This window comes from Acyrthosiphon pisum, chromosome A2 (assembly GCF_005508785.2).
Source record: "Acyrthosiphon pisum isolate AL4f chromosome A2, pea_aphid_22Mar2018_4r6ur, whole genome shotgun sequence".
Lineage (NCBI taxonomy): Eukaryota > Metazoa > Arthropoda > Insecta > Hemiptera > Aphididae > Acyrthosiphon > Acyrthosiphon pisum.
Window position 1 is genome coordinate 61695462 of NC_042495.1, and position 13055 is coordinate 61708516.

At 27.5% G+C, this 13055-nt stretch overlaps 1 protein-coding gene across 2 annotated transcripts in view; it reads left to right on the forward strand.

Moving 5' to 3' along the window:
- The window catches only part of LOC100568890, a 157753-nt gene that overhangs the window by 79455 nt on the left and 65243 nt on the right, over window positions 1-13055 (forward strand). The gene's annotated exons all lie outside the window — the stretch shown is intronic.

Below are 13055 nucleotides of genomic sequence, written 5' to 3' on the forward strand. Positions count from 1 at the left end.
TACGATTGGCCCATAAATTGGCCTGTTTCGGAGGCCTTTAATGATAACATTTATTTTTCACTGATAACAGTGTTAATAAGCCTGATTAAGTTGTTAGATTACCGTTCTTTTTTCAAATTTATTTGCGTTTTCTATTTTTGTAATTTCGTTAATTAATTAAGTTCTTTTGTCTTTTGTCGTGTTCTATTGTGCTTTGTTTTTTCCGCTACTGCCAATTTTAATATGGAAACAAAACGCAAATGAAATGTAATTTTTGTAAAACAGAGGAAGAATTGCTTGTTGAACTGGTTAAGAAATACGAACAAGTAATTGAAAATAAAAAAACTGATGCTGTTATGTGGAAGGAAAAAGAGTCGTGTTGGACTCAACTTGCTGCAGAGTTCAACAGCGTTGGTTTATTAGTGCCAAGGACATTGTACAATTACAGCTGAAGTACAAAAATTTAAAAAAAGTTGTATGTAAAAAAAGTGCGACAATAAGGTAAGTACAATTGAGATTTATGTCGTGACGATTCACATCTATTTTCATTTTTGTAAATTTTCTTTTGTCATATTAAAGATTAGAAGGTCTAAAGACAGGTGATGGAAAAAACCAGGCTCAAGCCCTTGATGATGTTGAGGAAAAAATAAAGAGCATTATCCAACTGTCTGTCGATGGCATGGCTTCTGTTTTTGATACTGATAATGACAATGATGTAATAGGTAATATTATATTATGTAGTTATGGTGACCATAGGTCTCTATTTTAAAAAAAAGGTTGTTATATTAAATTAAATAGGAAGAATTATATAGTTTTCATGATCCATTTTGACTGTTTTTTAGACGATGTAATGGTTGAACACAAAGAGCATGATGATGATGATGATTGCTACGTTACTGGTAATTTTATGTTTCAAAATATAACAGTTAAAATTGTGTTTTGTTAAATAGAATATAAATATTATTTTTTTTTTAGTTATGCCTGATGATTTTGATAATCCAGAACCAGAGTCAACTACAGTTTTATATAGTACACAGACGGAATTGTGGAATGATCAAGGTATATATGAATTATATATTTGACAATAATATAAATTTTAAAATGTAACTTTCTTTAAGGTGCAAGTAGCAGTAAAAACTGCAATGGAATGTTGTTACACCTCAAAATTTAAAATTCAAGAAAAGCACTCCTCTCAGAAGCAATAGTGAGTTAGCAAGTTCAAATTCTGAAATAATTTTGTATAATACTATTTTACATACCTAATAAATTTGCAGACAAACGTCTCAAGAGTAGGACTGCAGAGGCAACAAAATTATTAAATCATAAAGATCAGCTAACCGAATTGCAGATTAAATGTTTAGAGCAGGAGTTTGAAATCAATGAAGTTAAAAAGAGGAATGTTATTTTGGAAGAGCAAAAATTAAAACTAGAAATAGAAAAAATGTTGTTGGAAATAGAAGTACTTAAAAAAAAAATTAAAGACCCATAATAACTAATAATAAAAATAATAAATACATATTTACAATGAATCTTAATGTTTATTTATTTATTTAATAATAATATAAGACCAACTTCACTCTAAATTGCCAAAGTGATCCCTGATCAGACGATCTCGTTCTTGTCTGCCTCTCGTAACCCCTATTAAATTTGGAAGATTAGCTTCTGCAATATTCTCAATATCGTAGCCGTCTTGCAGGATGTTATTTGGAAGTTCATCGTGCAGGTCAATACAAATGTTATGGATAATAGCACATGACACAATTATTGCTTGTGTATTAATTAGGCTAGTTGTTGTTCCTTTGCTCAGCACAGGAAACCTTCGTTTAAGAACACCAAAACATCTGCAAAATTATAACAAAATAACTCTAAGTTAGAATTCAGTTCTAAAAACATATTCAGTGATAATTTTGCTTTGTGATTAACTCAAAGACAATGAGTGTGGCTTTTATAGTATCATGATTGAAGCTAGGTATGTAAGGGTCAGTTTGGTGGCGTAAAATAGATAGGTAATCAAAGTCGTCTCGGTGGAAACCTAATAATTAATAAACTTGATAATCAATGAAAATCAGTTTTAAAAATTGAAATCCGTCAGATCAAATTCCTTCAGTTTTGTCTGGCTTTTTAGTCTAAAATCACTTTTTTTCATCGACTAAACCCCCTGTATATTAACTATGTAAATAAAGACATTTATTTAAAAACTAGCACTCCTACATTTAAAAATAATATAAGAAATTATTTTAGTTATGATGTACATTTATATAATGTAAATATCATTTTTACCTGGATGATTAAAAATTATTTTTTAAATAATTCTGTTTAATACCTATTATTAAAATAAAATTATTTTAGAATATAAACAAAACCTAGCTGTTGAGCTATTTTAATACAAACTAATAATTATTGAACCTAGCTATGTAAGATTAACATGTTAATGATTCCTTATTTATTATAATTATTTAATTTCTTCCCAAAAAAAGAATGTGAAATATAAAATTTACTGTCAAAAGGAACTAAAAGTTAGGTGCATACATTTTACATACAAGTTGAAGCTTTTTTTATATTTTAAATTATATGTATATGAACTACTTGTATGAAAGACCTTGTATTAAATTGTCTATCATTAGCTATACATATTTTATATTTTATAAGTTTTATTAAACTACAAATTAACTGTGGTTTTAACGAAATTTGAACTTTAAATGCATATGTATCGTTAATATTTTAGCTATAATAAAAAAACTTACGTATTACATTTTTAAGCTATTTGACCGGATAAATAATTTTTATTGACATTTATAGAAAAAAAAAATTTAATGAATCAAGTACAATCCAAGTGAGAACGGTATAACCAAGCTTGTTACCAAACAATTTAAATAAATTTTCATTTTTTTTTCTGCAATTATTTTTAAAAGCACTGAGCTCCAAAAAGCACTTTCGACCTCCTAAAAGTACCAACTAGAATTTGCATCCAAAAACATACACCGAGCATCGAAGCTTATGATCAGAGCATTTTTTCTACCAGAAAAGTTGAAAAGTTACAAACATTTTAAAATACCTCAAATAAACGTCTGAAATTATTAGACTTGACAAAATAAAAATAAAATAGTAACTAATTTTCAAGCCCCCCCCCCCCCCCATTGAAAAATCCTGCGGACGCCACTGGTATAATATAACAAACAGCAATACATGTACCCAATATAATATGTATTACCTATGCCTTATAAAAAAATATATGATATAATAACTTACGCAATCTGACCCGATGGAAAACTGAATGACGATGTTGATAACTCAATATTATTATTATGATTTTCACATCTTGAAGACTCACTTTCTGTCGGTCTATAATTCAATTAAAGAATGAGTTATGAATAAGACAAAAAAATTTCATAGGCTACTTATTTTTATAATAATAAATAATAATTACCTTGTGTGTTCTTCTTCATTAACCTGATGTATAAGGTCATTGGGATCTACTTTTTTTATTTTTTTTAGCTAAACGGATTTTCATTACACTTTTAATATACTTTTTTTTTGACATGATTGGTTTTGTTTTTTGTTTTTTTGGTATCTTATCCATTTTGAATCAAGCAATATTAAATAATAACAAACAGACAACACTCTAAAATATGTACTTTTGTACCATCGCATAAACTTACGGTAGCATAAAATTGTAAGGTACTTATAACCTATACAATGTAGATATAACTCGACGCAAGGATAGTGGTACAAATGGTAATATACTGTAGCGACGTAACGTACAATATGAATATCGGACGCATGCAGCAACATAATATTATTATTATTTTTATTTTTTGTTGACATAATCAGTGTTGCCAACTCAGATAAAGTCAAAATCCCTAACATAGTATCTAAAAAATCCCTAGATATCCCTAGATCCAATATCAATTCTTATCATTTGTTGTTGTGATACGATTCAAAATATTGTTCATATTACCATAGATAATGAAGAATATTCTCATTTCTTTTATTATCTATGCAAAATGCAAATTACTTCACAGTTCACATTTTTACAATTTCACTCATGCACATGTTTCACAGTTGGCCCATATTATATAAAAGATAATCTATCTGTCCATCACAATCACGATTAAAGATAGTATGGTTGCCCATCGATCCATGATTCACATACTAGAAAAGTATCTACGGAAATGAATCTCTGCTTATCAGTATTAAACAGCTGGAAACTTAAACACTAGCGCTTGCCCGTGAAGTGACTATAAACTCAACTAGTTTTCGCCATACAGAACAATATTCTTATATTCCCGCGCTCATAATTTTTTATTGTACCATTGTACATTTAACTTCGACCAATGTATTTTTTTCTATAGTATCGAATAAAATTACACAAATCAATGGAGGTTATTAATTTTATATTTCTATTAGGGCTTAGGCACCTATAATATAAAAATAAAAATATTATAATGATTAAGTAAGTATGTACATAAATATAACATATTATAGGTAAATATATAAAAAATATATAATACTATTTTTGTTAACTTTTGACCAATTTTGAAAGTTTTTTTTTTGTTTTATTAATTTTTTTGTTATTTTGGTTCTGTTGATAGTTGTATTGACGCATTCTCATAATCAGATAATATGAACAAATATCCATTAGTACATCTGTTCGATGTTCAGTGCATGGAAAATCAAAAGTTATATTTTGGCTTAAAAAATATTCAGAAGCATCTTCAAAAACATTAGGTGTATCAGCAAATTTAGTAAATGATAACTCTAATGACTTAAATATTTTAAAAACGTTACTATTTGGATGGGTTAAGTAGCCTCTACTTTTTATATTCACCAGATCTGCTTCAGGCCCAGTTTTAGAGGTATTTAAGTTTTTTAAATGTAATTTACATAATTCACATTTAGTTTTGGCTACTAAACGTTTTGATATATACCTATAAAATATAATACATATATCAATTATACAATTAATAGATAGAAGTTTTGATTTGTAAAAAACTATCTAAGTAAATCAGTTAACTACGATTAATACCCAGCCAGATAATACACTAGACAATCAAAAACAGTTGAGTCTGAATAATTGTGTTCTAAAAAAATATCATCAGCTTCCCAACATCCGTTATCCATAATGTCATTTATTTTTTGTTTCAATTTTTCAATCTTATTTATTCTAGCTGGTGTATTTGTTGGATCACTAATTATCTCTTTTAGGTCTGCAATTGTTATTATTGGAATGTTGTCTAAAGACAATTAGTAAAATTAAGTGTTTCTGTAGGTATCTAAGTTTATATATATAAGTACAGAACATTATTTTTATTTACAAAATATTTACCTTCAAAAATTGTACAATTACCACTTTTAGGAGGTTTTATCAGTGAGTAAACTGACAACATCCTATAAAGTTGGAGGAAAGTTGGGGTTGACCGGTGGTTGTTTGGTCCAGCAACCTGGCGTATGATGCCAAAAAATTTCTGAAATATTATAATGGTTAAGATTTCATTGTTTGATATAACAGTAAACAAAAAATGTCATCTTAAAATATACTTCTAAACAATCTTGGTTTAATTTGGCCGTCAAAACATATTTATAATTACAATCATTTAACAAATAGTCAATAAGGTCTATTGTTGACTTCAATGTTATTTTGAGGCCATCAGCTGTCGTTGCTGTTAAAAAATCATCCTTATTGATTAATTGGTCTTTTAAATTTGATTCCCATTCATTAATAAATTGAAATGCTTCTTTTAACACCTATTTAAAATAAAATATTTAAAAACTGCTGTGTATTATATATACTTACCTAATTTAACATTCAATATCTACAAAGTCTAGATAGTACAACTAGTTAAACAATAGTTAATTAAATCAATTATAAACATTTAACACATACACAATAAAATTATTATAGGATAGAGATTTTTCTTAATTAATTTTGCAATAGGCATATTTCCTTTTCAGTTGCCTTATTAAATTTATAATATTTAAAAACATAAACAATTTACATACCATGCATCACATGTAAGATAAATTACAAACACTTATAAGTTATAACATGTAAATGCAAAATTAGAATCATATTTCAGCAAAGGCCATAAATCACAAACATTCAACATAAAAACCTCTATATCATGGCTATTTTTCTTGATTCCTTCTGCTGGAAATTTCCTGTTCAGGGAATCAAACATATTGTTCATGAAAACAGTAAATTTGACTGTTTCATCAGCATCAATAAAATTACCAATATTCTTTTTTTTATAAAATTCAATAGCTGAGGCCATTGACATACTAAACAACTAAAACAATTTATTATTATTGTAATTAACACATTTTAATATTTTATAGATTTCTAACTCGAAAAATTTTAAATATTGTTTTACAAAAAAAAAATGTAATTCACCTGTGCTGCATACTTGACCTTCATCTTTGATAGGTTATTTAGCTCAAAGTGATTTTTATTGATTTTTGGGCATGCTTTAGTCAGGGAATTAGCTTCTATTTTAAAAATATTCTGGTAGTGTTCCCATTTTATTGGACTCTTTGAGGGATGCACCTATAGTTAAAGTAGAACAAAAATCAAAAGTTGTACTAAATTCAATTTATTACTTAGGAAGTTAAGACTTACTAATAATTGTTTCTTTTCATACAAACGGTTTCGTACTGTCTTTAAAAGGTGAGGTGCATCTGAAAATACAAACACCTTTCTACTGCTGTCGTAAGGATTTTCAAAATGGTTTTTAAAATTTTCTGATTTTGCACTTATGTAATTTAATAAATTAAAATTATAAAAATATTAAAAATACATAGTAAATTTTGGTAAATAGTCATTAAACCATTTATAGAATATGTATTATTTACCCCAAGTAAATTCCACATTGTCCTGTTAGTTGTCGCACCGTCCGATGTCAGACCAACTACTTGACCACCAGCATTTTCCATAAGCAAAATAGCTCTTATTACGAGTTTTGCTAAATCAACTCCTAAAAGTATATATAGTTTTTTGAAAAGTTATTAATTTTAATTAGGTCAAATAAAAAAATTGTATTTTCTATTTTTTTTTATTTATATAATTTTTTTTAATTTTGGATATTTTATAGTATTGACCTTTAACAGTTCCATGCGATGCAAAAACAGCAATTGGCTGAACGAAATTATCAGCTAAGCTTTTCCACATGAAAACTAAAGCATGATTAGCCTTTAGGGAACTATCAGTTTTACTGTTCAATTCTTCTCCAAAATCTTCCAGTCCCATGTACGTTAAAGTACGACTATTCACACATATGTTTTCTCTTAAAAAATCTCATCTAATACTAAAACTCCTTGTTTTTGTTGTTCTGATTTTAAAATAAATTTCTTTTTCAGAAGTTTAAAAAAATTATTATCAAACCCACACCCAATTTCTACGGCAAGTAAATGTTTCCTGATTGTATTTACACAGGGTAGTGGCAGTATATTCTGGTCTCTTAAAAATTAATAACCACTTGGGGATCTGAAATTAAAAAATGTCATTCTTTAAGCATTATTATATAAATTTAATTTGTTAAATTATACCTTATTTGGAATAGCATACAAAGTAATAGCCAATTTTCACTATATTTCCTGTTTTTAGGGTTTTTCAGTTTAGCAGCTTTAAATATTTCATGTATTAACTCAGATTGACTGTTGGGAATGTTAGAACTTTGTAATAATTTCTCAAGATTATAGTGAGTTATTTTCTTCATTTTATCTTTTAGGGGCCGGAGTGGCGCAGTGGTCACACAGTTGACTTACGACTCACACAGTCATCGGTTCGATTCATAGCAAAGTGCAAAAAATGTGTGTGATTCTACGCAGTCACCATTTTCCCGTGCTGTCGTCCGATTGCGTCATCCGGTTTCCAACTAGGTCCCACTCCACTGGGAGTGAAGACCGCACATGTCTCCTTTTGGAGAAGGGGGGTAGTATCATGCATATAGTGATATATACATAGATAAATAGATCACATGATCTCCCTACTACCCACTTGTGATAAGCATTGTCAAAGACCTTGAGGTCGTTACAATGAACAAATATAGAAAAAAAAAAAAAAAATTTTATCTTTTATATCGTTTAAATGGTTTTGTAAACGGGCAATTTTCAAAGTAGCTCTGGAAAATTTTTTGCTTATTGTATTTTTTACCTTTCTTATTCTACTCATGGCTTTTTTTTTAGTTGGAGAAAAAAATGTCCTGGTAGATTGGTTATTCTTTTGACGTAACTTTTTATTCTTTACAATATACCATAAGCGTTTACACCAGATGCAAGTATCACTGAAAATAAGTTAATGTTGAGATATACCATATACAATACATAAATTGAGATGTACTTGTACAGTTGTACATATTTTAATTTTTAACCAAAGTTGAATGATTAACTACAAATATATTTCATACTTAATGCAATATCATTTTTATATTAACCTATTACTGCTGTTGTCTTTAGGAAGTATTGTGGTACATTTTGGATGCCACCACATACCACATTTTTCAACTGGACTTATGGATATTTTTACGTATCCATATTCATTTGATGGTACTGCACCCTTACACAACCTAATGTTGTCAAATATTTTAATTATCCTCTCTACTTCAGTGTGATTGTCTATATTAATATTTGAATTAACCCCAATATCTGATAATTCTATTTTTTTGTCAAAAGCATATAGAAATAACTCGGACTCTGTAAATAGAAAATAATATAGATTTTGATTTCTATATGTTTATAATATTCATTATTTATATTATATTTTGTATAAAATCTACCTTCATTTAAAATTAGTTGTTTTTCAATGCATCGCATTCGCATAACATTTTTTGAATAAGATCCCAACTTATGAAATGAAATTATAGTCTGCTTATAATTGTTTTTTAGTAGAGTATCATCGATATCACAAAACCATTTTGTTGGTATATTTAATTTTAATACATTTATATCATTTAAAACTGATTTGAATAATGTCATTTTTTGATCTACATCTACCTTTTAATCAGAAATAAAAACACAATAATGATATTAATATTACAAATTAAATCATTATTTAATTTTATAATATATACCTTTAATCTTTTAGGTATTGGGGACGTTAATTCAGTATTAAATAAAGGTGCATCTCTTTTTAAGTCGCTTATTGTACCGGTATCATGAACTATTTTATTTTCCTGGGGTTTTATTGCTGTGTAACAGTGATCATTGTTTATCGAAGATAGTAAATCATCATGTACATTCCCACAGCTAGTACCACAATCGTTATTAGTCTTGTCATTCTTTAAAAAAATATATATATATTAAGTCAATGACTAACAGGTATCATACGCGTAAACTGGGGGGGGGGGGCAAGGGGGGGGCCATTGTCCCCCTAGAATAAATTAGGACGGGGCAGTGCCCCCTCTGACATTTAACATACCTTGTTTTAAAATAAGTACAAAACAGCTGGTTATAGCTACTACTATACAGTTTTTTTTTAAATCATAATATTCAATTTTAGCTAACATTCACTAGAAACACTATTGATCAAGAGAGATTAACTAACATAGCTATTTTAAATATAGAAAAGTTGTACCCAATAAATCTTGATAAAATTATTGATAAATTCAATGCAGAATCAACCCTAAGAGGCAGAAGACTACAGTTAATATAAATTTGTTATTATTTTATGTATAAAGTTAATACTTAATTGTATATAATATCTACTTGCAGTTTTTAGAATTATGATGCATTTTGTTTAGAAGTTATAAAATATTAAAAATTTCAATGTTTTTAATGTATTTAAGTTTGTATATTTATTTCATTACTTAGTAATATTGAGCACCTTATACTAATATACAACTACATTCTACAACAAAAGGTAATGTTAACATATATTTACAAATAAATTATGTAAGGTTAACTATATAGACTAGTTGATATGTAGGTATATATATATATATAATAAATATATATATATTATATATTTGCCCCCCCTAATATATTTCCAAGTTACGCCCATGACAGGTATCATTTAAATTACAATGTATTCATATGGTATTGTATTGGCTATATTTACTACACTTATTGATCCATTTGTAACTGGTATAGGAATGGCACCATTACGCAGCTTAGCTCTTTTTAAACATACCTAGACATATACAGGTAGGTACTTTTTTGACTATAACTACAATAATGATTTTAAGAGAAACAATTAAATACATACAGTATATTTGTTATTCCCATTTCCAGTACCTAACCCATGAATCAATTATATCACTGTCTCTAAAGTGTTGGCGACAAACTTTAGAATTAGGGCGGAAATTAAGTCCTAAAGCTTTCTCCCATTCAGATCGTAACGCAAGGTCTTTTGGAAAGTTAAAACGACTTTGTTTTAAACATTTGTCTTGAAAAATACAATTTGGTACATAACACGACATCTTTAATTTAATTACTCAGTACGTACAAATTAATACATTTTAATACGTATTAATAATAATTACTATTACTTATACGACGAGCTTATCAATTGTTAATAATTAATTATTATCTATGGCTGTAAATAATATATTGGATAGACGATAGTTGTTAAAAAGTCAACCATAGTTTTCATAGCTTTCTGTATTTATAGGTATTAAATAATTATTATTATTATGACTTAATATGGGTTAAATAATGAAAGCGCGGGAAAAAATTAAAAATTATCTAATTATCTTTGAGTGGTAACTGCATTTATTGTCACTATAACATACAAGCGCTAGTGTTTAAGTTTCCAGCTGTTTAATACTGATAAGTAGAGATTCATATCGGTCGACACTTTTCTAGATTCGTTGGGCAACCATACTATCTTTAATCGTGATCACAATCCATGGTTCACATTAACTGGACAAGTGTACGGTGTACCTAACAAATGTAGGAAACATGATAAAGGTAACACACAATAAAATAAAATTATAAAAACTGATGATCTTGTATTAATTAAAAAAAAAAAAAATCAAAATATAAGTCTTTATACTAAATACATACATAAATACATTTTTAATAATTTAATTAACCTAATAGTTAGGTATTTACCTATTGTCACTGTTTATTGTCATTTTTAATAATTTTAAATAATAATAATAATAATTTAAAATTGGCACTTATTTTTGCTTAAAGTCATACATTGTTTGTTTCATCTCACTGAAATGTTCTTTAGTTATATTTAAATTAACACAGCTACTGTTTTTCATGGCATTTTTTGCGTATAATAAACCTTCCAGCGTTTCAGTTGAACAACGATTACGTTGTTTAGTTTTTATAATATTAATCATAGAAAATGTTCTTTCAACATTTGCGCTGGAGTGCGGTAAACATATTAAACCTTTAACAAAATATGAAAGTAATGGAAACATATTTGTATCATCGCCACGTTTCATTAATGCAATTTTTTCCCAGAATGAACTAACTCTTAATTCAGTTTCATTATCAAGCGAAAATCTTTTCAATTCCTCAATACACTGCACTGTTCTAAATTCAGAATCTAGATCTGTTAAGTGATTATCTTTAATAATGTTTGGAAAATTAATAGCAAGTGAGGAAATTGATTGTATTTGGTTACCAAATATTACCCTTGGGTCTAAAAACTCCATTTGCTTCATTATATTAAATTTCTTCAAGGGAAACCTCTTAGAAAATTGAGTAGCAGCTTCTACATAAAATTGCAAACATCTATTTATAAAATCATTTTTAGATTGAGGTGTTAAACCACAAATATTAATATAAGCCATAACTTTACCACCGAGATAAATGTCTTCATTTTTTACAAAATTTATAGGATTTTTAAATTGAATATCTTCTATAGGTGTATTTTTTAAATATGATGGTTTTATATAATTTTTTAATAAAAAATGATATTGACAGGATAAACGTTTATATAGAAGATGGATTTTCGGTGATTCTGCCTGCATTTCACGATTTGCGTCATTAAACACTGGTAAAATATATTCTAAAAATTGAAGATATAGTTTAAATAATGGATCTTTTAGTTTTTTAAAAATAACATTTGCTTTTTCTAGTTGATCTTCTAGTGCTGATCCAGTAAAGTAAAGTGTCAAGGAATCAAACTGTTCAAGCAATCTCTTAATTACAGATAATAATGATAACCAACGTGTCTGACTAGGTTGAAGTAGTTTATGTGGCTTGATATCTAAAAAGGTGGGTAAGTGGATGTCGCTCTGCTGTACAGTAGGTTAGAAGTGGGTCACTGTATAATGGACAGTATTAAATTTGAATTCAATGATATAATATCACTGTATAAGAAAAACGATTCTGAGCGGAGACGGTATATCAGTCTATGTATTAGACATATAATAATATATACTTATCTATGGTATTAAAAAAAAATTGACCTATAATAGGTACCTATAATAAATTCCAAATTAATCATATCATAATATCTATTAGGTACTTATAAGTTATAACGCGTTATACATCAACAAAAAACCGTGGTAAAATCATAGATATATAATAGTATACTTTAGAAGTTTCAAGTACCCACGAATAATATTATACAATCACAACAAAATAACTAAAATAGTTATCCTAGGTTTTTAATATGTAATTTCGTCCAAATTTGTACTTAAAATGACTATAAAAATAAACTGTGTAAATGTATTTTTTAAATTTTTTGGTAACAGAATTAATTACTTATGTGGAATCTTGTTTATAATTTTTAATTCTTAGATACAAAAATTGAACATTTTATAAATTTTTAACTACAAAATAATTTTTCAAATTAAAATTTGATAAATTTTGTCAAAATTTGATATTTAAATGCTTATAAAAAAAAATTGTGCCTATGTTTTTTTAATATTTTTCAACTGATATTGTAACAATATATCAGGAGCTTTGTATTAAATTTATACACTTTTTGGCCCAACAGATAAAACTTTATTGATATTTATAGAAAAAAAAACTAAAAAAATTGAAAACTGACCATGTCTGTACACAGCTCAAAAAGAATCAAATTATTTTCAAATTTTATGGTGTATAGGAAATGCTAATATAAACATTTCAGTAAAATTTTCATGTATCTGCAGTTATTCGTTTTGAATTACAACAAA